General features: G+C 36.3%; 1 long non-coding RNA gene across 1 annotated transcript in view; it reads left to right on the forward strand.

The window, feature by feature from the left end:
• The first annotated feature begins 341 nt into the window (after positions 1-341).
• The window catches only part of LOC135232308 (uncharacterized), a 36,325-nt gene continuing 23,345 nt past the window's right edge, over positions 342-13,321 (forward strand). Inside the window, exon 1 of the long non-coding RNA XR_010322836.1 lies at positions 342-381. This is a non-coding gene — a long non-coding RNA (uncharacterized LOC135232308). The remainder of the gene's footprint in view (positions 382-13,321) is intronic.

Genomic DNA, 13,321 nt, shown 5'->3' on the forward strand with positions numbered 1-13,321 from the left:
TGTTTTGTTTTCATATGTTCTGTGTCATTAGAAAGGACATACTAGGCATTAACTCTATTTTGATTTAATTGTTTTTCAAATCTGTGTCTTGTCAACAGGCATTTAGGGCCTGGTGACATTTGTCTGGCAGTGTGTTGGGGACATAACTCTCACTGCCCTTTCTGAGTGGTTGTATCAACAAGGGTGTAGAGACTATCTTTGCACTCAGAGGTTGCAATAAATCTGGATGTTGTGTAGAACAGTGTGTAGGACCTCCAGACTTCTTCATGAAAGACCTCTGTTTCAGAGGTCTGTGGAAGCCTTGGTCTGAGAGGAAAGTAGGAACTTTAAGTGCTTCCCAGCCATAGCCTTCTAACAACTGGACACCCCGACATATTTCTGGTAAGTGTAGTCATTTCAAATAAAGCCATGTAGACGAGCATAGCTTCTTGAATGGAGTCATGAATAAGAGGAGAAGTCAACAAAAAAGCCAGTATAAATAATGTACTTAATAACATTTTTATGAATTAGACCGTTAAGATGTTTACGTTTGAGCTGGCTGTAAGTATAGTTACTGTTGAAAATTGACTTTTTATCTTCATTTAGTGTAGTTATTTACTTATATTTGAAATCTCTTTCTTTTTTATTTGCCTATCATCTCAGGTACAGATGCCAATCATTCAAAGATTTCCATCACTCAGATCCATTATAAGATTGTTACTATGCTGAAGAAATTCAGTCAGTAGTTCTAGTATCAACGCTTAAGTGGTCTAATGACTGTATCTAATTAAAGACAGCAATTAATTCATTCCCTTAGGTATAGAGTTTTTTTACCTACAAGATCAAAGACAATACTTTCTTTCAATGTTACAAGTATAATTTATAAGAACCTCTTTCCATTACTCCCAGAGATAATCTAGTGTCATAGAGAGAAATATATTCACACTTTGTCTAAAAGTGTCTGTAGTGTACTATTACAGCTCATCCAATCAGAAGTAGAAAGTCAAGAAGTCAAATTTTCATAGTTCCAAAGTTAGAAATAAACCAATTGAATTCCACTTTGTCTTCTCCTTAGGATTTATGCATATTAAATATGAAAATCATGTTTAAAATTCTGAATAAAAATACTTTTGATTTACGTATTATTACATTCAGCTTCTCTTGAGGAAATTTTATTTTTCATCTTACCTAAATGCATATGCCAGACAATTGAATTGGCATTTGCTAAACATCACTCACTACTGTCATGAACCAGAAAAGGGGTTAATTAAAATATAGACTGCTTGTAAATATTGCTAAGCCCACACCAAAGATCAATGTGATAGTCAAGATAAGATCACAACTCTGTATCGAAGTGTCTAAGTTTGAATAATGTAGCTGAATAAGTATCACAGTTAAACGTTTGTGTCAATTGGTCAGTTTTACATTGAACTTGAGAATGAAATTAGATATTTGAGGTCATAAGATGGAAGACTTTTTCTTTTAACTTTTTAAAAAAGAGGATGCTCTTGTATAATAAATTCTACTGTTTAAATTAATATAGCTGCAGCTTTATTTTGGTAATACAGTGTTCTTGCCTTAGTTCAGATTGAATTAATGGTTCCATTATATGCTCTGCCTGTGATTATGGCCAGGCACTGAGAGAGTCATGAATAAGAGCAGAGGTCCACAAAAAGCCAGTATAAATAATGTACTTTAGTAACATTTTTATGAATTAGACCTTTAAGATGTCATTATGGGACTGACTTTATTCATGATGAATTTCAGTAAAAACATCAACTTCTGAAGATTCTGCATTTTGTCAAGCACTACTGTTTCCATTCTATAGGCGATTTGGCAGCAATAGAATCAGGCTTTCCATTTTTAAAAGACATAAGGATTTAATTATATTCGACTTGGCTATAAACTTTTCTGAAAAGTCTCCTTCCCCTCACGTGTTTTTACTCCCACAATAATGAACAAAACACGCTCTTTCCTCTTCACTGACTATGCTCCCACATATCCAATTTCCTCTGCACCCTCTCTTCCAAATTGTGTTTTGTTTTGTTTTGCCTTATACAGCTAGAGAAGAGTTAGAGCTTTTAATACCCTCGGTTTTCCGAGGTTAGTAATTAAGCGTAAACTTACCAGCTTATTGCTTTTCTCTGACAAAAGTGTCATAAACCCTGAAATGATGGCTCTATCTGGCAAAGATCACAGGAAAGCCCGGTTGAGAGAGAAATTCTCTCTACAATCAGCACCCCTGAGCAATAAACATGTTATTAACTTCTGCATAAATTAACATCAGATGAAATAAAAATTAAATGACTTACTTTTTACTTCCTAAGCCCTTACAATGTGCTTTTCTCTTGCTTTTAAATGTTTTTCAATGCCATCTCAAAGCCAGAGAATATACAACAGTTAATTATAATTGTAAGCTTTTCTAAGATGCATGTTCCTCAGCAAAAGGAGGAAACAAATGTAAAATGTTTCAATTTCGACTTATGTTTTGTTTCTCTCCTCTTTGCCTTCCTGGTGTGGAGATTACCCAAATTCAACATGTTAAATGAGTGATTTTCTTCAAAAACTCTACAGCCTGGATGGATGTATTCTTGGTTCCAGTCAAGTATATAGACTTCTTTCTTTGGCAGTAATGTATTTCTAAACCTCTAATCACTGTCACCCTGTTTCTCTAGAGTGGCAGAGCTTGGCCTGGAATCCAGCTCATGGAATGAATGATTACGGAAATTTTCATATAAGCAGATAAGTCCAATTACATGAGAGATTATTCAGGTTCTCCAATTCTTATCTAAAGATGGGCATGGGGCAAAGCAGAAAGCATGTTTGTGAGTACTGGGGACCCTGACTTGAATTCCTTTCTGGTTGAGTGACATGGGACAATGTGCTGACACACTGAATTCTAATGTCTTCATTTGAAAACTGCAACTAATGAAACCTACTTTGCTGGCTTATTGTGAAGCATGAAGATATTTGTTGGTTTATTGGAATAAATGCAAATGTCTCCTTAATTTTGTGTATCCCGGAAGTTTGTGTCTGGAATAGTTGTTTTGAGCAACTCTGGAAAAAATGCACGTAAGAAAGAACTAGTATGTTATTAAGGGGCACTGTCTTGGAATGAAGGAGAAGTGGATTTCAGTTTCAGCTTTGCTATAAATAGTAACCATTGGCTTATGCAACTAGGTGAGTCATTAAGCCTCTAATTTCAGCTATAAAAGGCAGGGAAATGAATAGAGTGTCTTTAAGTTCCTCTTCACCTATTGATTTCTTCATTCCTCAATTATTTATTGATTGTCTATTATGCATCGTTTTGCATTTATTTCCCACTTCTGCTGGGAACAGGTAACTTCAAAAGCTTCAGAGTTATAAATAGCTACTGCATGTTCTCTGGTTTTGACATGGTTTAAAAAAAATTAAGGCAAGAGAAAAGTCCATTATAAAGGCTTAGGAGTGGATATGTGTATGTGGTGTTGTTGTTAGGTGCCATTGAGTTAGTTCTGACTCATAGTGACCCTATATATGCCAAAATGAAACAACCCTTGATCCTGCACCACCCTCATGACCATTGTTTGAGCCCATTGTTGTAGCCAGTGTGTCAATCCGTCTCCTTGAGGGTCTTCCTCTTTTTCACTGACCATTTACTTTACCAAGCATGATGTCCTTCTCCAGGGACTAGTCCCTCTTGATAATATGTCCAAACTATGTGAGGCACAGTCTTGCCATCCTCACTTCCAAGGAGCACTCCGGCTGTAATTTTTTTCTGAGACAGACTTGTTCATTCTTCTGGCAGTCAATGGTATATTCAACTTTTTTCACCAACACCGTAATTCCAAGGCATCAATTCTTCTTTGACCTTCCTTTTTCATTATCCAGTTTCATATGCATATGAGTTGGCTGAAAATGCTATGGCTTGGGTCAGGTGCACTTTAGTCTTCAAAGTGACATCTTTGCTTTTTGTTAATTTAAAGAGGTCTTTTGCAGCAGCTTTGACCAATGCAATATGTTGTTTGATTTCCTGACTGCTGCTTCCATGAGCATTGATTGTGGATTCAAGTAAAATGAAATCCTTGACAACGTAAATCTTTTCTCAGTTTATCATGTTTGTATATACATTAGGTGGTGATAAATGTTAGAAAAAAATGCTGGTTTCAAGTATTAGAGAATGATAACGTGGGGGGACATTGCTGTTTTAAAGATGGATTGGGGTAAAACTTTCTGAATGGGTAATATTTGAGAAGATTCTTGAAAAAAGTGAGAGAACTTTGGGCTGTTGGGAAGAATTTGCAGGCAGATGAAAAATACTAGATTGTTATAAATTAAGATATTATTTTTATACTCAGGGCTCTTGCTAAGAAAATAACCAAAAAATATAGAGTAAAAGAAATGACAAGGGAATTAAAATAGTATAACAGAAAGAAAATATTTAACACAAAAAAGGCAATAATGGACGAATACATAGACAAAGAGATGATAGATAGAGAGAGAGAGATAGGTAGGTAGATAGATTAGATAGATAGATGATAGATAGATAGATAGATAGATAGATAGATAGATAGATAGATAGATAGATAGATGATAGATAGATTAGATAGATAGATGATAGATGATAGATAGATAGATAGATAGATAACTGCCATCTAGCTGACTCCAACTCATGGTGACATTATTTACAACAGAACAAAACATAGCCAAGCTCTGCATCATCCTCACAATTGCCAATATGTTCAAGCCCATTGTTGCAGCTACTGTGCCAATCAATTCCACAAAGGGTCTCCCTCGCCCTCATTGGTTCTTTACATCACTAAGTGATGTAGAGGTTCTCCTCCAGCAATTGCTTTCCCCTGATGAAGTGTCCAAAGAAAGAAAGTGAGGCAATGTTGTGTTGTAATCCATAAGGTATTCATTGGCTAATTTTTGGAAGTAGATCACCAGGCCTTTTTTTCCTTGGATGTCTTAGTCTAGAAATTTCACTGAAACCTATCCACCGTAGGTGACCCTGCTAGTATTTAAAATACTGGTGGCATAGCTTCCAACATCCCACCAACAGAAAAAACACCAAAGTATGACAAACTGAGAAAGAGGTGATGGAATGGAGGAGTGAATGAACAAAAAAGGCACAAAACATATAGAAAACAAATGTCAAAATGACAGACATAAAACCTACTTTGTCAGTAATTACATCAAAAGCAAATGAATTAAAAACTCCAATCAAAAGGCAGAATGTATTTTAAAAAATTAGTATCTAACTATATGCTGTCTATAAGAGATGTACCTTAATTCAAAAGTACAAATAAGTTGAAAGCGTAATAATTGAACAAGATACCATGTAAACATTAACCAAAAGAGAGCTGGAATGATTAGACGAATATCAGACAAAATAAACAGTAAGACAAAAATTGTTAATTGCAACTAAGGAGGCTATTTCATGATGATAAAAGAGTCAATCCATTAAGAAAATAAAAAATATATATCTACATAAACAGATATGCACCTAACAACAGAGCTCAAAGTATGTGAAGCAACAACTGACAGATTAGAAAACTAACAGAACTGAAGAGAGAAAACAACAATTCAACAAAAATATCTGGAGATGTCAATATTCCACTTTCAATACTGGATAGAACAACTAGAAGGAAGATCAACGAGAAAGTAGAAGACGTGAATAACGCTATAATCCAGTGAGACCTAACAGATATCTATAAAACACTCTACCCTCAATGGCTAAAAACAATTCTTTTCAAGTGTACATGGCACATTTTCAAGGAAAGGCCATATATTAGGCTTTAAAAACCTTTTTTTAAATTACTAAATTAAAAAGAATTGAAATCCTACAGAGTTTATTCTCTGACCAAAATCAAATGAAACGAGAAATTAATAATAGAAGGAAATTTGGGAAAGACGCTAATGTGGAAATTCAGCAACATACTCTTAAATCACCAATGGGTCAAAAAAGAAATCACCAGAATAATTAAAATTATTTTGGGATGAATGAAAACAAAAACAAAACATACCAAAACTTATAAGATGCAGTCAAAGCACTACTAAGGGGAAAAGTTATAGTCGTAAACACCTATATTAAACAAAGAAGAAATATCTCAAATCATTAACTTAACACTCCATCCTAAGACACTAAAGAAAAAACAAAAACAAACCAACTAAACTCAAAACAATTAGAAGAAAGGAAATAACAGGTATTGGAGTGGAAATAAACTAAATACAGAACAGTTAAAAAAAAAATAGAGAAAATCAATGAAACCAAAGATACACAAAACTGGTAAACCTCTAGATAGATTGACCAAGGAAAAAAAAAGGAGAAGATTCAAATTACTAATATCAGTTATGAAAGATATGACAATAATACTGACCTAACAGATATACATATATATATATAAAATTATAAGCAAAAAATATATGGAATTGTATGCCAACAAATTAGGTAATCTAGATGAAATGGAAAAATTCCTAGAAAGACACAAATTACCAAAGCTAACTAAAAGAGATAGAAAATCTGAATAGACTTGAAGTATTAAAGAGATTAAATTAGTAATTTTAAAAACTTTCCACAAAGAAAAGGCTAGGACAAGATGGATTTATATTGGTGATTTATTACCTGTGTTAATTCAGAAGAATTAGCATCAATGCTTTACAAACTCCTGTGGGAAAATTAGTGAGTGGTGTCATGTCTCCCACTGGATTTTTAAAAAATCACATTGTAATAAATAAGGGAGCTGAAGAATTTAGTATAACTACTACTATTTTTTTCTAAAATTTCTCCTGCATTTTATTTTAGACTCAAACAATGGGATGTTATAGAAGCATGGTAGCAGACATCACTTTGTACTGTATGTGGGTTGCTCTGACAATAAATGTCTTTAAACTAAAGCCTTCACTTGTGTTATCTGACATAACTAAGCTGTTCTTTCAGCTGACACTATTGTCTTTGTCTTGACTTTCCTTAAATGATAACTAGATTATTCTTACAAACTAGCCGTGCTCATTATCAGCAACTCACAACAAACAAGTAACAACCAGCAGTCCTACAACATTTTTTTTTACAGTGGCTGCACAAATGGAGAGACTTTGTTTCATGTACTTTGGACACGTTAACAGGAGAGATCAATCCCTGGAGAAGGGTATCATGCTTGGTAAAGTAGAAAGTCAGCGAAAAAGAAGACCCTCAAGAAGACGGATTGACACAGTGGCTGCAACAATGGGCTCAAGCATAACAATAATTTTGAGAATGGTGCAGGACCAGGCAGTGTTTTCTTCTGTTCTACGTCATGTTTGGAAACTCCTGGTGGCATAGTGGTTAAGTGCCACAGTTGCTAACCAAAAGGTTGGCCTTTTGAATCTACCAGACACTCCTTGGAAACCTTATGGGGCAATTCTACTCTGTTCTATAGGGTCGCTATGAGTCAGAATTGACTCAATGACAACGGGTTTTTGGTTTTATGCCATGTTTATACTATACGATAGATATACTATATAGGACCCCTGATGGTGCAGTGGTTAAGCATTCAGCTGCTAACCGAAAATATGGCTGTTTGAACCCACCAGCTGTTCCACAGGAGAAAGATCTGGCAGTCCGCTCCATAAAGATTTCAGCCTTGGAAACCCTATGGGACAGTTCTACTCTGTCCTATAGGGTCACTATAAGTCAGAATCGACTTGATGGCAATTTTTTTTTATATACTGTATGTAAATATATATGCTATTATTTACATATATTATGATATATTATATAATAGCATACATATTTACATACAGTATGTAAATAAAATTTATATGTATGTATACACTATTTATTCACTCAGTCAATAAATGTTTAGTTAACCTTATGTCAAACTTCTTGCTAGGGTCTGCAATTTTAAAAAGATTCCTTCCAGGAACTCCAAGTGAGAGAAAAATAAGTGAGAAAATTCACAATTACAATAAGGATTTAAGAGACATTAAGGGTAGGGTCTGAAGGAGCTAACAAATATCCAAACCTTGGAGTGCTGAGTGAAAGTGAGAAAGCTATTTATGAAAGCAATGACAAATAAATTGGGTCTAAAATGGTGTATAGGCCTTATAAAAATGAATTAAATATGGCAAGTGTTACTATTAATGTCAGTAAAGAAACTAAAGTGAAGAGTGATTGCTCATATCTTACAGATAACCAAGTGAGAACTACCACTGATACAATACCATTCATGAAGTAAATGTCCCAAAAGACTTCAGGTCTTATCAGTTTAATTCAAACTCTTTCAAGATATCATACTACACTTTAAGCCTCAAAAATATGGTAGAGAAGGAATCTGAATAATTACTTCGTATTGTCTGGTCATAGCAAGAGAAAAAACAAAGAAATAGAAAAAGATGTATAAAGTTTTGGTGGGAAATAATTTCAAGGAGGAAAGAAATAATATTTCTAGAATAAAGCACAATTTTTTACATGCATTAACGTATATTTGGTCCTCAGGTGAAAGTATAATCACCCTATAACCTGTGAGGAAATGGGCTCAGAAAGGATGAGTAATTTGCTCGAATGCACAAAGCATGTAAGTGGCAGAAGACAGATTCAAACCTAAGGAAGAACCTCAAGCCCTGTCAACTTCCCTGTAATATGGAAAATGAAGCTTGAGACATACTCAGCCTATCAAAACCTTGCAAAGTAACCAAGGCATCGGCAGAAAAGCAGTGCCAACTTTTATTCCATCATTATCAAACTTATCTTGTAGCACTCTCATAATCAAAGTTCTCTGACCTAATAACTATTTTTTTCTATTTCTAAATTTAGTACATAAAGGGAATTCAAAGATAAAGATTAATTAATACCTTAAAAAATTGCAAACAAACAAAAAAATTTGATTTCAATTAAACTGAATATTTCAATGGATAAAGTAGATTTGTCCCCAAATTTTTCAAAAATGGTATGTGCTTTTTAGATAAACAATTGTATTAATTATGAGTGGGTTCTTCATATTGATGAAGTTTACCACACCTATTATTTTTCACTTACTATTTAGAAGTGAAACAGCAAAGGCAACCTCTCTCTCTCTCTCTGTATGTGTGTGTGTGTGTGTGTGTGAATGAGACAGAGAGACAGACAGAGATTGAGACAGCGAGAGAAAGACTCTATTTTTTTTTCCTCTAGACGCTTTTACATTTCAGAAAGTAGTTGAGACGTCTTGCTTACCAAAATCACATAACAAGTGGTTAATTAAATTTTGTTGATTTTGGAGGCAGAGCCAACATGGCACCACAGACAGACATACCATGCTGATCCTCTGCAGCAAAGACCAGAAAAACTAAGTAAAACAGATGCAAACATCAATCCTGGAACCATAAGCATCAAGTGAAGGGATAAAGAACTAGATCAAACACTGAATAAAAGAAGAAACTGACAGAAAACAGAGAATGAAGAGAGATATGGAGTGGAGGTCCCCTGCCAATTAACACTGCAGAGCATAGCCAGCATGATCCCAGACAGGGAGTATAGGAAGGCAATTTCACAGAGCTCCCAATAGGAGATAGCGCACCTGTCCTGTATGCCACTTCTACCCCTTCGCACCAGGCCATGGCACACTGCCTTGGCTAAAGAGCCACCAGACTGCCATTGCCCCATGTCTGACCCACCTCCACCTGCTGGCTCCCACCATGTTGCCATCTTTTTTGTCACTTTATTTTCTTTCCTTTCCACTTAGTCACAGAAGCCACCTCTCCTCCCTTCCCACCAGACCCTGGGTTCTCCCAGCCCCCATTTGATGGCCACTGCTGCACCACCATTTTTTTTTCTTCTTCTCTTTCTTACTTTTCTTTCTCCCTTCCACCTAGCCCTTTAGGCCATCTCTCTCCCTTCCCAGTGGCCCCTGACATGGCTGTACCACCATTTATTTTATTCTATTTTCTTTTTTTAGCTTTGTACACCACTTCGTCCCCTTCCCACTGACCCCTAGTCTGCTCTGCCCCCGCCTGCTGGCTACTTTTTTTCCTCTCTTTTCTTACTATCTCTCACTTGCTATGTACGCCACCTCCCCATCTTCCTGCCGACCCCCAGGTATGCTCAGTCCTTATTCACCAACTACCTTTTTTTCTCTCTTTTTTTCTTTTCTTTCTATCTTCCACCTACTCTCTATACACAATTCCCCTTCCCACCAGCCTCCCACCTTTCCACCATGGCTAGAGAGTTCCCAGCATTTAGGTCTGCCACCACACTGGGCCTGTTCCACCCCTCCCGTCCCATCACTTGGCCAGCTGCTGAATGGTGGGAAGTGAGCCCATACCAGTCCTGTCCAACACCCTTGCTTATCCAGGAGGGACTGTGAATGCTCCCAAAACACTGGATCAACACCAGGAGGCAGACAGCGCCTGCCCACTCTGTTCTGAACCACCTTGCCAAACCAGCATACAGCAAAGCAGGCTCACCCTTTCTGCAGCTGCCCTGCCCACCTGGAAAATGTGTTAAGAACTATCATTCATAAAGACAAGTAAGCAGCAAAGCACAACTGGCCCAGCCTCTCTAACATATCAAGACAAAACAAACAGCAGGATAAAACAAATGAACATAAGTCAGTAAATAAAGAAAATAATATCTTAATGTCTATGGGTAACACTGAGAAGAATGGGAATTCCAGAACACTTAATTGTGCTCATGAGGAATCTTTACATAGATTAAGAGGCAGTTGTTCGGACAGAACAAGGGGATACTGATTGGCTTAAAGTCAGGAAAGGTGTGCGGCAGGGTTGTATTCTTTCACTGTACCTATTTAATCTGTATGCTGAACAACTAATCCAAGAAGCTGGCCTATATGTAGAAGAACAGGGCATCAAGATTGGAGGAAGACTCATTAACAACCTGCATTATGCAGATGACACAACCTTTCTTGCTGAAAGTGAAGAAGACTTGAAGCACTTCCTAATGTATATCAAAGACCACAGCCTTCAGTATGGATTACATCTCAACATAAAGAAAACAAAAATCTTCATGACTGGACCAATGAGCAATATCATGATAAATGGAGAAAAGATTGAAGTTGTCAAGGATTTCATTTTACCTGGATCCACAATCAACAGCCATGGAAGCATGAGTCAAGAAATCAAAAGATGCATTGCATTGGGCAAATCTGCTGCAAAGGACCTCTTCAAAGTGTTGAAGAGCAAAGATGTCACCCTGAAGACTAAGGTGCGCCTGACCTAAGCCATGGTATTTTCAATTGCATCATATGTGTATGAAAGCTGGACAAAGAATAAGGAAGACCGAAGAAGAGTTGACACCTTTGAATTGTGGTGTTGGTGAAGAATATTGAATATACCATGGACTACCAAAAGAACAAACAAATCTGTCTTAGAAGAAGTACAACCAGAATGCTCCTTAGAATCAAGGATGGCAAGACTGTGCCTTACATACTTTGGACATGTTGTCAGGCGGGATAAGTCCCTGGAGAAGGAGATCATGCTTGGCAGAGTACAGGGTCAGCGGAAAAGAGGAAGACCCTCAACGAGGTGGATTGACACAGTGGCTGCAACAATGAGCTCAAGCGTAACAACGATTGTAAGGATGGTGCAGGACTGGGCAGTGTTTAGTTCTGTTGTGCATAGGGTCACTATGAGTCAGAACCGACTATCAAAACATATAAAAAAGCAGGACTATCTGGTTCCAGCAAGTGACCAAAATAAAGAATCAGATGACTTTCCGATAGAAGGAAAAACAGTGGAACTATCTGGTGTGGAATTCAAAGACTAATATTTAGGGCTGTACAAGTAATCAGGAAAGAGATCATGAAAGCACAGACAAAACCAAGGGAAAAATAGGTGAAATCATGGAAAACACAAACAAAACCAATGAAAGCATAGGCAAAATCAAGGAAAACACAGACAAAGCAAAAGAAGAATACAGGAAAATAATACAAAAACAAAACGTCAAAATAAATAAACAATTAGGAATCACACAAAAACAACAATTAGAAATCTAAATGATAAACAATAAAATTTCAGAAATGGACAATTCGATAGAAGGTTTTCAGAACAAGAATCAGCAATATTGAAGATAAATCCATGAACACCATTTTGTTTGAGGAAAAATCAAAGAATGAAGAAAACATAAGAATTATGTGAAACACAATCAAGATAAAAAATTTGCCTGTGATCAGAGTTCCAGAACAGGGAGAAATATGAAAACACAGAGGAGATTGTTGAAGATTTGGTGGCAGAAAACTTCCCAAATATGAAAGGCAAAAAGCTGACCATTCCAGAAGTTCAACGAACCCCATATAGGATAGATCTCAAAAGAAAGTTACCAAGATATATCATAATCACAATTGCTAAAACCAAAGACAAAGAGAGAATCCTGAGGGCAGCTTGAGAGAAACAAAAAGTCACTGACAAGGGGGAAAAAATAAGACTAACCCAGATTACTCGGCAGAAACTATGCAGGCAAGAGGCAATGGGATAAAATATATAAAACCCTGGGCGGGGGGGGGGGAACCCTGCCAACCAAGAATAATATATTCTGTAAAACTCTAACTCAAATACGATGGTAAAATTAGGACATTTCCAGATAAACAGAATTAAGGAAATTTGTACAAACCAAACCAAACTTACAAGAAATATTAAAGGAAGTCTTTTGGTTAGAGAACAAAAACATCAGACAACAACCAGAGTCTAGGACACAGGACACCATTATCCAGATACCACCCTAGATAAAGAACTCTCAATTTAAAAAAAAAGCTAAAAAACTTAAAACAGGGAAACAGAGATGTCAATCTGTGAATGATCATAACATCAAAACAATAAAAGAGGGAATAAACAGTATGGGTATAAACTTTCAAATGGAGAGGAAGTCAAGGCAGTATCAAATAATAAAAGAACTGATTCGGATTTAGGAAGATAAGGGCAAATTTTAAGGAAGCTCATGGGGAATGTGCTCCACCAAAATGAGCAAATGGGAAGAAACAAGAAAGAGAAAAATATGGACTTCAAGAAATACGGTATCCAATACAGGAAAGAGAGGAAAGGAATTTCCTGGATGATGCCAAAAGGAAGTCTCAGGAAAACAACTATAAGACAGCCTACTGAGAAACTGATCCAGTTTGGAGAAGGAGGTCAGCAGGTTCCAAATATCCAGAAAAAGAAAATGGAAGGACAACATCTCAGACAAGTTTAACTGTTTGGATAATTATATTAAGAAGTATTTCATAGCACTGCTGAAAGTATGAGTTAGGGTGGATTAGTTGGATGTCAAAGAAAAACCAAGCAAGTAAAAATAAAACAATTAAAATCTCCAGGAGAAATAAATGGCCAACAAAAAATAAAACATAATTATCACAAAAAAAAAAAAAAAAAGTTTGTTGGCTTGTGCTGAAGT

Source organism: Loxodonta africana, chromosome 1 (assembly GCF_030014295.1).
Source record: "Loxodonta africana isolate mLoxAfr1 chromosome 1, mLoxAfr1.hap2, whole genome shotgun sequence".
Lineage (NCBI taxonomy): Eukaryota > Metazoa > Chordata > Mammalia > Proboscidea > Elephantidae > Loxodonta > Loxodonta africana.